Consider the following 13,917-nt stretch of genomic DNA (forward strand, 5'->3'; position numbering starts at 1 on the left):
GGGACCAAACTATGAAGGGTCTTGAAGGTCATAGTCATGATTTTGCTTTTTCTCTGAGACAGAAAGTTACCAAAGGATATGGGAAGAAGAGTGACCTGACCTGACCTTTGTTATAATATTATCATTTTCTCTGCTGTTTAGAGAATAGACTGAAGGGAGGCAAGGGCAGAGGCAGGGGGGTCATTTAGGGAGAGATTATAATAATCTAGGCAAGAGACTATGGTGACAAATGATATTGGTGAGTTGGACCAGGGTTGTGGCATAGAAGGGGTAAAATATAATTGAATCTGGATCTCTGGAAGATAGGGCCAATAGGCTATGTTTATGTATCAGGTGTACATGTCTTTTGGCCTGTGCAACATAAAAGTGTGGGTTTGTCTTTACCAGACATAGGCAAGATTAGAAGTGGAACAGTTTTGACAGGAAGATTAAGAGCTTAATTTTTGATGTGTTAAATTAGAGAAACTTATTAGAGATTTAGGCAGATAACTTAAGAGAGGAGTAGAGTAGGCTGATATGGAATTCAGGGCTGGAGATACAGATTTGGGAATGGTAAGCAATTGGTAGCATTTGAAGTCAGGATGCCAGTTGAGGTAACCAAGGAAGTGAGTGTAGCCAGAAAAGGAAAGAGTTCCAAGGTCCCTTAGATTTAGAGCCCTCCAGCCATTAGAGGTCATAATCGTGAGAAGAAGAAAAAAAAAACAAGTAATAAAAGAAACTCATAGATGGTCAGTGAGTAGAATTACAACCAGGAGAGTGTGATGCTAGAAGACAAGTGACAAAACTGTATACCAAGGAAGGAGTGAGCAATTGTATGAGGTGTCTCCACGGGTCATGTAAGAAGAAAATTGACCATAGTATTTATCAACATTGAGGCAATTGTCCATTACTGGTGGCATGTTGAGGGTGAACCTATTTGGTCCAAGTGAGCATGGGAGAAAATAATTTGTAGCCAGTGAGTACAGACAAATTTTTCAAAAGGACACCAATATGTAGAGTCCAAAGAGTTTCTTTTTAAAGGTGTGAGAAATAACAGTCGGTTGTGTGCTGTCAGGAATACTACAGCCTAAAGGGGAAACTTGAAAGTGTGGTAGAGAATGGAGAATGGCTGGAACAGTGTTGTGTTGTTAAGATGGGTTGGATCTGGTGCTCAAGCAAAAAGGATGGCCTTGCAGGGGGCATGGCAAGTTTGTCCCCAGGGACAAGAGAGAATGTAGAATGTGTGAGCATAGGAGGATGTATTGGTGTGGAGGGTCAGGCTTTACTCAGCAGTATAGAAAGCAAGGGTGACACCTGAGAATGGGTGGGGGAGGAGCTACTGGAGCATCGAGAGCAGAGATGCAAGTATGCAACAGTGGTCTAGGAAAGCAGGGAAGTGAATGCATGTGGGTAATATCATCTGATTGCTGGGCAGCAGTAAGAACCCACTTGAGGTTAATGATCATGAATTTGAAATGACACCAGTCAACATGACTGTTTGTTTTCCCATCTTTATTTCCAGCTGCAATGCTGCAGAAATGGAGTGAAAGGAAAATTTAATTGAACTTGGTTCATCGGCCAGTGCTCAATCCACTGAGCCACAACAGCAGCCAGGGCTCTCTATACCATTTTAAATCAAGTATTATAGTCTATGTTATTAAGCACTAAATCAAATGTATCTTAATGGTTGCTTAATATTTTTTTGTATGGTACAAACATAGTTTATTTACTATTTCCGTATTGTTATTTGATTTTTTTGTTTGTTTACATACTATCTGACCTCCCTTCCATATTTGGGGAACTCTATCCTATCTTAGTCTTGATTGGAAGAAAATCTCTGATGAGGTGGATGTGCAGAGTGATGCATAATTCAACTAATTTGGATCAAGGTCAAGCCATTAATTAGATTCTCAAGTTATCTAACTTCTACCATGGGTCTCTTTGACTTTTTAAAATTATGGTAAAATATAACAATTAAAAAATTATCCTCACCCAAGGAAATGTTTTAGATTGATTTTAGAGAGAGAAGACGTGTGAGAGAGAGAGAAACATTGTGTGAGAGAGAAACATCAGTTGGTTGCCTCCTACCATGTGTGCCCCAAACAGGGAATCAAACCCACAACCTAGGAATATGTCTTGACCAGGAATCAAATCAGCAACCTTTCGGTGCATGGAACAATGCTCCAAACAACTGAGCCACACAGCCTGGGCAAATATCACCATTTTTAAGTGTCCACTGCAATGGCATTAAGTGCATTGTCACAGCCATCCATCTGTAGAATTTTTTTCATCTTTCTAAACTAAGACTCTAAACCTTTTAAACAATAACTTCTTATTTCCCCCCCTTCAGCTCCTGGAAACCACTATTTATTCTCTGTCTGTATGAATCTGACTACTCTAGGTAACTCATATTAGTGTAATAATTCATGCAGATTTGTTCTTTTATGACTAGGTTATTTCATTTATCATGCTCTCAAGGTTCTTCTATGTTTAAGCATGTACCAGAATTCCCTTCCTTTTTAAGGCTGCATAACATTCCTTTATATGTATATACTACATTTTGTTTATTTGTTCATCCATCAATGGACACTTGAGTTACTTTCATGTTTTTGACTATTGTGAATAATGCTGCCATGAACATCAGCATACAAATATCCGTTGGAGTCCCTGCTTTCAACTCTTTAGGTATAAACCGAGAAGTGGAATGACTGGATCACACCGTAATTCTGTTTTAAATTTTCTGAGAAATTGCCATATGGTTTTCCATAGGAGCTGCCCTATTTTACATTGTCACCAGCAGTGCCCAAGGTTTCTGATTTCTCCACGTCCTTGTCAATGCTTACTCTCTTTTTAAGGTTGGTTGTTTTCCTATTTTCTAATAGCGATTCTAATGGGTGTGAAGTGGTATAACACTGCAGCTTTGATTTGTACTTCCCTAAAAAATAATGTGCAGGGACAACTGTAATAGAACAACAATAAAAAAAAAAATGTGCTGAATATCTTGTCATGTGCTTATTGACTGTTTGTATTTCTTCTTTTGAGAAATGTATATTCAAGTCCTTTTCCCATTTCTTAATCAGGCTTTTTTGTTCTTGTTATTCCTTTGACTCTTGAGATTATGTTTTTTCTTGCAGATTCATCTTTTAATGATTCTGAAAGCATTAGAAAAGAAATGGAAACAAATAAAGTTAGTAAATAGTAGTATTCCATTTTAATGGGTATGATCATTTACATCAGTTCTACATAAGCAAGGAAGCTTCAAAGCCTCAACAGATGGTGTAAAGCAATTGTGCTTTACTGAGAGAGTTACGACAAGTCCCATTAAATTAAAAATTTCACTTAGCAAATGCCTTTCAACAGTTGTCTTCTCTGAAGCCAATCTCTGTAGGAAACATTTTCGTTTTGTTTTGTTTTTTGGTGTTTGTCACTCGCCGTGCTTTGGAGCATTGAACATTTTAGATTTTCTACAAACCATTACATCTGTATTTTGGTGGTAGCTTGTTTCACAATAGTTGAGGAGTAGGACAACGGAGAAATAAAGAGTACTTTTATCTCTGACTAAAATGTACAATGGAGGGTGGGTCATTAATAAACTAGAGAAAATTTATAAACGAGATATGAGTGTATTAATTTCTCTATAAAAATAAATGATGCATCCTGAAGTTATTTTGCTGTAGCATGCAATATCTATTAATTAAAAATGGAAGCTAAGTACTATAAATTATTTTTATCTCACCAAGCTCACTAAAATAAAATTCTTATAATTCAAATTTTCCAAAACTCAGTAATTAGTTATTAAGACCAGTAAAGAATACAAACAAGTCTGAGTGTTTGGGCAATTCAACTAATTGTGTCAAAATATTACTTAACATGAAGTTAAGATAATGTATCAAAATATATCGTTCTGTAGTTCTTGCCAAGTACTTTAGAAAGCATTTCAGAACACTAACGAGGAAAGACAACATGGGATAGTAAACAGTGCAAAGAGATACAAATAAAACCATCCACTCTATATTGCCTATTGAGCATTTATTATTATAAAACTCATCATCATTTCAAACTCATCGTATGTGTAAAGAAAATACATTATCTCCAACTTGTTGGATATTTCTGATATCCATCCCTACCTTCATTGCTAATTGCTACTATCTAAGTCCTGTCTCCACTCAACAACCATACAAGCAGTGAGTTCTTCTTAGTCTAATTAACTATAAGAATTTGGGAAAACTAAACTTATTTAAGTCTTACTTTCATTTTCTTCCTATGTAAAACATTTTTTTGAAGATTATATTTATTTTTAGAGACAGAGGAAGGGAGGGAGAAAGAGGAATAAAAACATCCATGTGAGAGAGAAACATTGATCGGTTGCCTCTCATACCCACCCAAAAAGGGGATGAACTTGCAACCCAGGTGCCCTGTGTTTGATGCCCTGACCCAGAATCAAACCTGAGACATTTTATTTTGTGGGTCTATATTCAATAGAATGAGCCACACCCATCAGGGCTGAAAAACATTTTTAATGGCTCATTCTTTAATCTCACATTGATTTTTTTAAACTCTGTCTTCTTAAGTTCTCATAATTTGTCCTCACCTTGCATGTCCAATGAGATTTGTTCTTCCCTCCAACGTGCCTCTCTGCTCTGTAGGGCACTCTGCTTCTTGTTTTCCCTTCTGCTGCCTCTCGCCTCTCGCCTCTCTCTCCAGATTCTAACTATCAGAGTTCTGACCCATTTCTTGCTCTCAAGCGCTCTGTCCCTCAGAGTCTGAACTTTTCAGTTTACTCCCTAATTATACACTGTTTCTGTGATTTTACACCTATGAGTCACCTCTTCAATTACATTATAAGCTCCTTGAAGGAAGTTTAAGTGTTTCATGGGAAACCCAGTCAGTTTAAATATGGTTCTAGCCACTTCTTACTATTTCCTCTGCTAATGCCCTGATGATCTCATATCCCATAATCCCCCACCAGAACTGCCACAATAGTCAAGGGACTGGTCTCCTGTTGATTCTTCCCATTCTACAATTCATGTGTAGTTTGCAGACACTGATCTTTGGAGAATGCAAATCTAATCCTGACACTCCCTTGCTTAAAACCCTTCAAATAGTCTCCCATTGTTCTTAGGCCCACAATAGCTAGCATGTTTTTCCAGGATCTCTTGGAATAAATGCCCTGATTACACATGACAGTCTTTGTTATGTGGTTATATAACAGGTATGTTAAGTCTACTCATAATTGCTGGAGCCATGATGTGCTGGTAAATGTTTAACATCCAGATCTTCAGGAAGAAAACAACAACAACAAACTTGATTTTTAATGTTTGCCAGTTTCTGGGGTGTAACTACTCTCACCATGGTCCATTTTATACTATCAAGGTGACTGAAGGCAGAGGTTGAAAATAATCCTGGCAATGAGCTCTTATAAGTCAGTACAAACTGGGTGCAGCAGAGCAGTGACTGGGATACTGTATAAACAGCACAGATATGCTGAGATGGAAAATGATTTGACTTTAAATAGGTATCTTACATAGGTGAGGTCTCTTCAATTTTGAAAAATCACAAGGGAAGTGGGTAAAATATATCTAATCATTCAACTATGGATAAGATGTACATAGGTTTCTCTCTACAATACGGTTCTCCAGAGAACCAGTAGGAACACACACACACACACACACACACACACACACACACACACACACACGAGAACCAGAGGAGCCAATGTTAAACCCAATCTGTGGGAAGGTGAAGATGAGATGAGATGTTCTAGTTCAACAATAAGGCAGGAAAAACAGGGTGAATTCTTCTTTCCTCTGCCTTTTGTTCTGTTTAGACTCTCAATGGACTGGATGATGCCCACCCACATTGGGGAGGGTAAACTAATTTACGGAGTCCACACATACAAATGCTAATCTCATCTGGTAACACTCACACAGACACAATCAGATATAATGTTTAATCTGGGCACTCTGTGGCCGATCAAGTTGATACATAATATTAACCATCATACACTCCTTCCTAAACTAATAAAATTAAAAGTTGTCATTTGCAGGAGGTAGTTCAAAGCAAATAAAAGGAAGTACTGCAGATAGAGTAGGCATACTTTTTCTATAAAGAATCAAGTAGAAAATATTTTAGGCCTTGCACACCATAAAGCCTCTGTTATAACTACTCAAATCTGTCATTGTAACATGCAAGCAGCCATTAATAATACATACAAAAATGGAAGGGGCTGTGTTTCAATAAAACTTTATTTACAAAATCATGTGGTGGGCCAGACTAGTTTGGTGACCTCTGATCTAGATTAAGTAGTGTTGTAGAGATAAGAGAATACTGATTATTCCAATCACAATGAAAAACAAAATGTTTTTGTCTCAAACCCTAGATGTGTATTAAGCCAATTCTCCAGGCAATGATGGATTCCAGAATGGACATAGGACTGAACTCTGGTCAGTGAAACAGGAGAGGAGACATACTGAGAGGCAGCTGGGGAAAGTCTTCCCATTCATGATGGACAGCTGCTGTTCTTCCCCTTTTGGACATCGCCTAGACTTGCTGTGACACCCGGAATCACTACAGCCACCAACCTGAGGGTGAAGCTAACAGTGAGGAAGCCTGGGCCAAGAGGTGGCAAAGAGCCAAATCAACCCAACCTGGAACCTGCTCTACCTCTGGATTTCCTGAGATGAAAGAAAAAGTTTCCTATTGTGGAAGTCTGTTACAGATTGTGCTTCTGTAAACTGAGTTGAAAGTATCCTAATTGATTCAATTACACGACCCTCCCCTCCCTGCCAATTTCTTTTAGTTACAGATGTAATACTGTAGGGAATTTCTTGTCTCTTTAAAGAGACATAATCAGACTATTTTACATTTTTCTGAAAAGGGACTAAGGCTACCATAGCAAATCAGAGAAGAATAGTATTGCCCAGTTATTTTTTAACATTTATTTTCCTACCACAAGAAAAATATCCTGAAAGCGCCAGGCCGGCTTTGGGAGCGGATTCCTTTTAGGCTCTTCCGCTGATGCAGCAGAACAGACACTGTTGACCGCTCAGTGTCTGCTATTTCATCCCCTCATCTTTCTGTGACCAAAACCTTGGTTTTGTTCAGTCATCTGGAGACTACATACTCTAGAAAAGATTATCCCTAGCCCTAGGGGGGATAATCTTAATTAGTCAAAGCTAATCATAGAAATTCCACTTTCCTTGCCAGTGAGTGATTTAGGAATGGGCCCATCTATAAATCTGAACAGTGAGTGTGGGAGGGTTTTTCTCACTCTTACAGAGGGACATTAGGGAGCCTTTCGTATTGTGAAGTACATACTTGAGGCTGCTGCAGCCATCCTGCAAGCCTGAGGTCAAAAGCCAGCATTTGAGCAAAGCACAGCAGAAGAATGAAGAGGGCCTGTGTCGTCAGTGATGGCAATAAGCCAGGTGGTAACCAAGCCTGGAATTACCCCACCTCAGGCTTTTTATGTTATTGGTGCCAATCGTGTTTGTCTTCAGTTAAATGCCGCTGAAACCACACCAGCTGGAAGAATCATTAATTAGTTGCCTTTGGCAGATTGAATCTGGGTTCCTCCACTTGTCTAAGCAGGTTAAGAAGAAACAACTTGATGCTTTTACTGCATTGATCTAAGAGATCAATACTATGCATTGGTAAATAATAATATGGAATATTATGGAATCTTTGAAAACTGTATGACTGCAGGCTTATTTTAAAATATTAGACAATGCCCTGACTGGTGTGGTTCAGTGGGTTGAGTGTCCTCCCATAGAACAAGAGGTTTTGGGTTCGATTTCTGGTCCGGGCACATGCCTGGGTTGTGCGCCAGGACCTGGGTTGGGTATGTGTGAGAGACAGCCAACTGGTGTTTCTCTCACACATTGATGTTTTTCTCCTTTTCTTTCTCCCTCATTTCCCCTCTCTCTAAAAATAAACAAAATCTTTTTAAAAAGTAAAATAAAACACTAGACAAGCCTAATGAATAAGCCAGGATGTTGAATATATCTAGGACTTCCGGTCATAGGCTTAGTCAATCATTAAAAAAGTTGTCCAAGGTTATATTAAAAGAATCAGGTTTCTTAGTAAATTTAGAAAAGTTGTGATGAGATCATTGGAGTTGTGTTCTTGTTTCACTCACATTTTCTGGCCATTCATTGTTATTTAATTCAGCACTCTTTAATTATCAAAGTGAAACATGAGAGTCAGTTTCAGGTAACGCGATTTTGCTCTTAATGCCCCATCTTCACCAGCAAAAAGATTTGTTTGTTAAAAAACCCTTTATCTAATGCTGTGTGGGTCAAATCCTTGTTTTTATTCTTTTTTGTTTGAACACAGAGTCTCCCAAATGTGGTGATTCTGACTTTACATTGCATTGTCACAAAGAGTAATAAAAATAATGACCTCATTAGTATAAAGAATACAGAAAATCATTATGCTATACACGACCCCAAGGAATGATCGAGTGCCTACATTTCTTTTAATGGAACTTCATGGAAAAATAAAGAGAGTGTGTCAACTGGGGAAATGGCCCGCAACTCAGGAATGTGACCTGACCAGGAATCCACTCTTGACCTTCCTTTCCCTTTGTGGGATGACGCCCACCCCACTGAGCCAAACCAGTCAGAGCTATTTGGTTTAATTCTTTAGTGAAACACTTTGCAGAATGGAACAAATATAGTCATATATTTTTGAAGTTAAAAAGAATAATTCATTTTTACCAATAAGATATAAATGTACTGCCTCACTGGCACTATATTTTTAGCTTTAAGGAAAACCTCTTTTAGAAAGATCAGTCTAATAATAAGGAGGACTTAGCAATCATCTTCCTGATGAAGAAAATATGCACCTTTAAGTACCAATAATATCTATGCTAATTTTTTTCTTTGAAGTTTATTGTCAATGCAACATGGGAGAGAAAAATGAACTCACATTGACTTTTGATCCTTTCACTTGTCCTGATACCTTCAAGTATCATATTCTTTAGTCCATTGTGTCTGAAAAATTTAAATCAGAATTTTAGATAGGAAAGGGAAGAAGGAAGTAAAAAGGCTTTTTCTAATATTTCAGTAATGAACATGCCACTCACCTCAAAGTGTGCCAGCTGAAAATAGAGCAAAATTGCCATAATGAACGAGGTATCTTTTTTCTTCCTTCTAAGTCCTTTGTCCATTCAAAACCCTAGAGGAAAAAATACCCCATAATAATACATAGGAAATGTTAATGCAACACAATTTTAAAGAACTTTCATATATATTGCCTCTTTTCTCTCTACTGATAATCCTGTGAAGAACATAAGACAAATGTAAAACTTCTAGTTTTAGATAAGATGGCAACTTGCCATTTGACCCCCACTCTTCTGACTCAGTCACTGTGCCAACACTGGTGGCTTCACGAGGAAGACAGATTGATGGATATCAGCCATGTTCAGAAATCAACATCAAAATGTGAAAAACTCATATAGTGATAGGAGGTTGTTTGGTCTAAGGTGGAGGAATAGCATCAGGGAATGTGACCTGAAGCAGGAGAGAGCCAGGGATCACAGATGAGGGACAGATTGGAAGACAGCTCTCTCATGGGGCCATTTTCTTTGCACCATAATTTCAGGGCAAGAAATCATCAGTGCTAGCCGAAGACAGAGGTGTAAAATCAGGGCAGGAATTTAGTTGGAGAAATCCATTGCTCAGGTTGGCAGGAATAAATTTATTGAAGTTATTAAAGTCTAACATAAATGTCTCATCACTACACTGTACACCTAAAACTTATGTAATATTATATGTCAACTATAATTTAAAAAATCAATTAAAATTTAAAAAATATAAATGAGTAATAACCCAACAACAACATGGTATCAATATCAATATGGAGATGGTGCAATGGAAAACAAGAAACGTTTGCTAAAATTCTTAACTGATTGGAATGGGTGGGTAAGATTTAGAAATTAATGACATTAAACTTAGATTGAGAAAGAAACACAATTATTGGTCTTATAAGTTAGAGCTAACCAGCAGACCAAAAAAAAAAAAAAAGAATTTATAGCTCTAACATGAATTTTAATTATCCAATGAAAGTTAGAAGAATAAAAAAAGGAATACAACAAAGCATGGTAAAAAGAAATCAGGAATTAAATATACATAAATAAGTCTCAATATTACAGTAGTTACAATAAATATCTAATTAAAGTCAGAGATTCTCAGATTGAGAGCAAAACAAATTTCAGCAATATGTAATTGATAAGAAATATATTTAAATACATATATAAGGAAAAGCTAAAAATAAGGAAATAAAATACTATAACACGAAAATACAAAACAAAAGAAATCTGAGGCATCAAACTTTCCAAACAAAAAAGAATGTAAAGGACAAGGTTAAAGGAAAAAGAGGTCAAGAAAGTATAATGAATGCACATGCCTTCTAAAAATTGAGGTGAAATTCATATACATACTTAAAAAGTTTTTGAGCATTCACAAAATGTAATCCAATACCATCCCACAAAGGAGGGATCAATAAATATGATTTCAAGGAAATCAATTTGCAAGTGAATAGGAAAAGAATCACTTAAAAATTTCATATATCTCATAAATTAAAAAATCTCTGATATAAACCAGAGTTTTAAGAGTAAATCATATGGCAGGTCATATAAAATTTAGGACTCGATAAAAAATTATTATATGTCAAAATGTATGCTTAATGAGTAAAATAATACTTAGAAGAAAAGTACAGAATTGACCTCATCTCTCTAAAAAGTAATACCAAAAGCAAATGAGCTAACCAGTTGAAGATGATGAAAAAAGTCATACAATAAAGCAAAGGACAGAAAATATATAGATTAGGGAAAAAATAAAATAGAGAATAAAAAGAAAAACAATTGGAATGATTAATAGAACCAAGATCTTGTTTAATTTTTTAAATGACTAATGAATAGAAAAACCTGTGACAAAAAAAAAATTGCAAAATGAGATAAGATCCAAATAAACAAAACAAAATATTCTGAATCTCAAATGTTAATGATGAAAGTTAAGTATAAAGACTTCACAGTGTGGCTATGTGCTTTGTGAGGAAAGTAAGTTTCATATGTTAGTGGGCTCTATCTAACTGCTATGGTCTGAATATTTGTGTTCACTCTCAAATTTATATGTTGAAACCCTAACCTCCAAAGATGATGGCCCTTGGAGGAGGGGACTTTGTGGGGTACTTTGAGGACAGAGCCCTCATAATGGCTCTGTCCTTATAATAGAGACCCCCCCCAATTTCTTGCCCTTTCCACTGTGTGAAGACACAAAAAGAAGGCACCAGATGAACCAGAAAGGGAGCCCTCATAAGAAATTGACCAGGTTTGCCCCTTGAACTCAGACTTTTCAACTTTCAGAATGATGAGATATACATTTCTGTTTTTTCTAAGCTACCCAGTCTAGTGTTTTGTCATAGCAATCACTTGCAAGATATTTTAAACTGTCCACAAAAACCACACACACACACACACACACACACACACAGCAGTCTCTAAAATCAGAAACATCCCCCAAAGTAACAGCTTTTGTACAGAAAAGAAATCCTTGAATTCCTGAGGCAAGAGGACTGTGACGGACAAAAGCCTGCTCTTGGTGGAAGTAAGCAATCACTGCAGGCACACAGTACCTGAGGGCTGAGGATGCAGCACTACATGACCAAGAATTGCTTGCCCAGTATGTCATAAGTCAAGGACAAACTAGTGACTTGCCCATAAGTTCCTCTGTTTGGTTTCTAGTCGAGTCTTTTTCTTCTTCTTCTTCTTCTTCTTCTTCTTCTTCTTCTTCACTGCATCACTGTTGTCATGAAGGAATATAATTTTATAGAAAACAACTCCTAACAGAATCTTAAGGGAAACAAACATTTGTATAGGTACCTTGCTCAGAGAAGAGTATAAAAAAATCTACCTATCAGTAATATAAGAGGAAAGAAAACAATTATTTGCATGCTTGCTCTAATGTCCGGTAAAGTGCAGGTAGCAGTCATAGGCATGATAATTATTTTTAAATGGTACTAACTTCTAAGAAAATTCTGTTGTTGTTCATTAAATCTCACTCCTTCCCCACTACTTTGCTGGCTTTTGTGATGCCGAATCAGAGCAAAGGGTAGGAAGAAGTAGTATTAGAAATGGGTATGTGGTAAAAATGTTCAGTTTTACTCAGGAGAGAAGGAAGACTAGAAATGGGAGGAAAAGGGAGTACAGAGAAGAAAGCAAGCTCAGGTTTTCAGGGAAAATTTGTTTTGGAAGTGGGCATCATGCTTTGAGAGAGCTGTGGGATGAGAAAAATAGCAAAGAAAAAGGATTGTAAGAGATGTTGCCATGGGTTTGGGCTGAATTCCCACATAGCATTTGGTGACAGATGAATATAATGATTGGACTCATTATTGCTTACTCTTGGATGTGGGATCATATTCATCTGAATATGACATGATGGCTAAGACAGGGTCACAGGGACCCTGATATAAACTTGGGTAACAGTGTTAACTCATTTAATTCTTATAAAAACCCTAAGTGGTTAATTATTCCCTCATTTTATAAGTGAGGAAATTAAGACCCAGAGATGCAGTGTTTCCCACAAATCACTGATTATAAATGGTGAAGCAAATCTCTAACACAGGTTTCTCTGATATCAATGCCTATGTGTGTACATCACACTAACTGCCTACTTTATAAAAGATAATATTAAAGTACTTTGTGTTTGATTAGGAGGGTAAGTATCACAGAAGTAGGTTCCATTTTTAGCTGAGCTGGTAGAGCTTATGATAATATACCCCCTCCCAGCATTACAGTAGTCCCTCGCTATATCGCAGTTCACTTATCACAGCCTTACTGTATCGTGGGATTTTAAAAAATATTATATTTAATTATTTATCGTGGATTTTTCGCCATATTGCAGAAGTTTGTGGTACTGTATACATATGTTGTTAAAGTTACGTAGGCTTAAGAGTGTAGAATATGTTTAAGAACATAAGTAATGTTTATAAAAGTGTGGAAAAGGTTAATAAGGGACTGGGAACAGTTTATAAGTGTGTGGGAAGGGTTTATAAAGCCTTAAAATATATATAAATACTAAAATAAATGTAAGGCTCCTACTTCACGGATTTTCACCTATCGCGGGGGGTGGGGGTCTAGAACACAATACCCACGATAAGTCAGGGAATACTGTACACTACAAAGATTATACGCCATGATCAAGTGGGATTTATTCCAGGGATGCACGGATGGTACAATATTTGCAAATTAATAAATGTGATACATCACATAAAAATCCCGCGATACAGTGAGGCTGCTATAAGTGAACCGCGATATAGAGAGGGGCTACTGTACACTGAAATGCTCATCTTCACCTAATGCCTTGCTTCTGTTCTGGCACATTCCATTCTAGAATTGGTTCAACACTTGAGCTGTGGAATCAAACAAACCTAAGGTCAAGACCTGGCTCTCACCTGCTAGCTCTGTGACCTCAGTTTCTTTATATGTAGATGGATAATTATCCCCACCCATACTCAAAAAGTTTTTATGGGGACTAAGTGAACATGCAAATAAGAGCACCCAGAGTAGAGACAGATAGATGGTTCCTCCTCCCCTTCCATGTTGTTATTATCTCCCTAGAACGAAAAGTGCTCCCAACCAGAAGGCTGTCTAAGTGCAAACCGCACCAAATTCAGGTCACGCCTCACTTCCTACTCATCCTCATCCACTGTCTGTACCCTTCCTGGAGGGGACTGGGTGTTGAAAAAAAAAAAAGTGGGCTGTAGGCAGATCTCCTAGGGAACTTGTAGGGAAGGGGAAATCTACAAAAAGGGGAAGCAAATGATGCAGAAAGAAAATCAGCATCACAATTTATCTTGAAGATACCAAGACACCTTCACCTCACTTTGTAGAGCAGTCAGGAGAAAATTAAATTTAATAAGTTAACTCAAATTCTTAAG

This window comes from Furipterus horrens, unplaced genomic scaffold (genome assembly GCF_987537825.1).
Source record: "Furipterus horrens unplaced genomic scaffold, mFurHor1.1.pri manual_scaffold_1, whole genome shotgun sequence".
Taxonomy (NCBI): domain Eukaryota; kingdom Metazoa; phylum Chordata; class Mammalia; order Chiroptera; family Furipteridae; genus Furipterus; species Furipterus horrens.